Here is a 3,443-nt window from a genome sequence, read left to right as displayed (position 1 = left end):
ATGCCGTGGTCTGACTGCAGAGCAGAGACGCTACTTCCATGTAAACAAACACAGTGCGCCACGGCGCAGTGTGATGACATCATCGCTTCAGAGTTCCCGGAGAGTAGCTCAATCTAGCCGGTTACAGACTTCCCAATAGCGCTAAGTGGTGCTGACTTAATAAATTTACATGTATCTACCACACCACAACAAACATAAGAGAAAAGAGCGTCTGTAACGGCTGCATGTCGGTGCCCCGCCCGCTGCCGTTATATGGATATGGGAGCATCTAATTATCTCCGAACCAACTGCAAATCACACGAAAGTCAAACGGGTGAGTAAATGTTGTTGTGACGAATGTGAAATAAGGTCCAGATTGTAAAAACGACCGTTCCCCTTTAACTGCTACTAAGTAAATAAAATGTGCGGAAACGATCGTTCAGTTCTTCTTTTTTACTGAAAAAACGCTGCATCGCATCATTTAACATATCACCATGTCCTGCAGGCTTTTTCTCACTACATGCCAGAGATGGGATACTTGGACTCGAGACTCGGACTCGACTCGGACTCGAGTCACGATTTTATGACTTTTTGACTCGACTTGATAAAATCAAAAAAAGACTTGGACTTGCTTGGACTCTAAGCTCAGTGACTCTAGACTTGGACTCGACTCGAATCCTTTGACTCGACGAGTCACGTCAAGTCATAATAGTCATTTTAAAAGTGCGATGTATGAATCATTTTTATTTTTTATCGCTTCATTTCATGGGATCGCAGTGGCGAGGTGCGCCTGCGGCGGGAGCGCTTGTTTCGTGTCGCCTAGACCACGTGCAACGGGCGGAGTTCGTTCACTTCCGCATTGACGGGAGCGCTCGTTTTCAGCACCCGCGCATTCCAGGCGCATTCCAAACAACACAACAGGTCGGCCACGATTGTTTATAATAAACTGGTTTCAACACTGCCCGCCTGGAATGCGCGCATAGGCGTCAGTTTAGGGGAGACTTTTGCCAGGGATGTTTTTTTCTCCACCACAAACAAGTCCTTCACGTGAAGCCATTTTAACCCTGATTATTTTCAGTAGTATATAACATTCCGATGCTCCTGAACGCATCGTCCGCAAGCATCAGAGACGCAAACAGACGTTCAGAGGATTAAAAAAACAAAACAAAAAGTGCGGCTGTTCTAAATGTGTGTCTGTTCCAGTGGAAGCTCCACACAGAGCAGCTCTTTCTTCTGCAGCACCTGTGGTGAGTTTGAAAACTTGGTTGCTAATTTAACCCTGTGATTATCCCATGTTATAGACTTTATGCAAGAGGCGGTAGTCTGTTTTGAAATGTGGATATGCCCTGAAGAACTTTACTCTCAACATGCTAACAGCAACATTTTGAGGCTGTTTGGCCTCATTCTAGTCTCAGCTAATGTTCATCATCAATATACTTTTCGTCCCCGGGGGACCTGCTGCTTTTGATTAAAAAGAAATGCGAGTTTTGTTGAAAGATGTGAATAGGGACGAATTTCATATTTTTATATTTGAACTGTAATGAAGAAGAATGCATCAAAGATGCTTTATTTCATTAAGGAAACACAATTTATTTTAAGATAGGTTTAAATGTGCACACTTCTTTTTTTTTTTAATCTGACCCTTGGTTCAAATCTCACTGGACATTTAACACTGAACATAGAAAACAGAGCTGAACATACTCAGACACTGTCTTTTGTCCCCAACAGAACTGCAGCTGTGAGGACTGGAAGTCCTACAGGTCCAGATATGTAGGCTACAAGGTAACATCATCATTTTTAAAAGTGCCCAAAAACATTGTCCTGCCGTTCTGAAGCACTAATGAAGACATGACATCTGTCCTCCTTGTCCGTCCTCCCAGCTTGTCTCTATGGACATGGCAGACAGTCACACTCGGCCTGGTCACAATCAACATTGACTCCAGGTGGACAGCAGACTAAAAAATTCAGCCTCAACAAACTGTGCCAATTTTTATTTTCACTATACTACAGTTTTCGAGCAATCAGATGCAAAAAAATTCATCCAGTAATCTTATTTGGTAGTAAAATGGTGATCAGTTAAAGATGTTGAGGTAAAATGGGGTATGGACTCTACATTATCATGACTTGGATAGCATAACAAGACGTAAAACAGATGAAGAGCATCACTACAACTTAATAAACTCAGTTGTTTGTTTAATTTAGTAAAATATATGAACAGAACTCTGCTTTATTGCCCATCAAATGACCACAAAAGACTCTATAACGTGCAAATGTGATGAAATATGTGGAAAATAAATTATCTTTTCTGCAAACTTAATATAAATGTCTGCACATACAATTTGCACATTGCTGGATTGCTGAAATTTATGTTTCTTAACTGATTTGTATCAAATGAACAACAACAACTGCATTATTTCTGAAATCTTGACACTCAGAAGTTTGTAAAACGTCCTATCGGGCCGATGAATCGGTCGACCTCTAACTGGCAGTGCAGTGAAATAACATAAAGTCACTGAAATTGTTGTTTAAATTATCTGGCAATTACCATTACCAAATTTACCAAATGAGAATTTTCCCGTAGCATTATGCGAGTTATTCAAAAAGAGGAATTTTGGAATTCAAAGTCCTTGCTTCGATTCTCTGCGTTAGTTTTCTGTGGGTAAAAGATGTACTTTTAGGCAAATATGTTGTCTTGAGAGTTGTAGATAAATACACCCCTTTTCAACATGCTCACATGTTCCAATAATATCAAGAATTTCAACTTCTAAGTGGAATAACAAAATGCGAGGGTCTGGACACTACATGGGGGACGGACACTACAATTGCAAACAACAGATCCCATTTGCAACTGTTGTAATATTAATTGTGTGCACTATATCCACAACATATCATCATTCAAATAGTGCTACCCAGGTATATAAAATAGAACATTCAGCTCAAGCCAAATACATAGTAGGAATGAGGAGCTGGATAGGGGTACGGACACGACCGGAAATTCTGGACATCGAGATACTGTATTAGTTCAGCCTTTGTAACTTCATAGATAGTATATTGCTGATGCTATTTTTGGTCAGAAACTGATCCAATACCATAATAGATATATTTTAGACATGGCCTTGGCTTATATTGTGCTTATTTAAAAAAATAAGTCTCCCTTAAGTCAAAAATCAGCTGAAATAGAGAAATATATAACGAGTTGAGCTTCCAGCTTCGCGGAACACAGCTCGGCCCCCACAGCTTGAATTAGCACGAAACAACCTGCAAAATAAAAGTAATCACATCCATTATCAAAAAACATCACAGTATTTCAATATATTTCTGATTTCCTTTGAAAATGAAGCTCCTAAAATTCAAACAATCTTGTTTTGACCAGATATAACGCCCTTTTTCCTACAAAAAACCTTACATCAAATCGTCTTGGCAAAGATGATCAATGAAACATGCAGAAATAAATGCATGTTGTT

The sequence above is a fragment of the Salarias fasciatus genome, chromosome 18 (genome assembly GCF_902148845.1).
Source record: "Salarias fasciatus chromosome 18, fSalaFa1.1, whole genome shotgun sequence".
NCBI lineage: Eukaryota > Metazoa > Chordata > Actinopteri > Blenniiformes > Blenniidae > Salarias > Salarias fasciatus.
Note: the sequence above shows the minus strand (reverse complement) of the source record.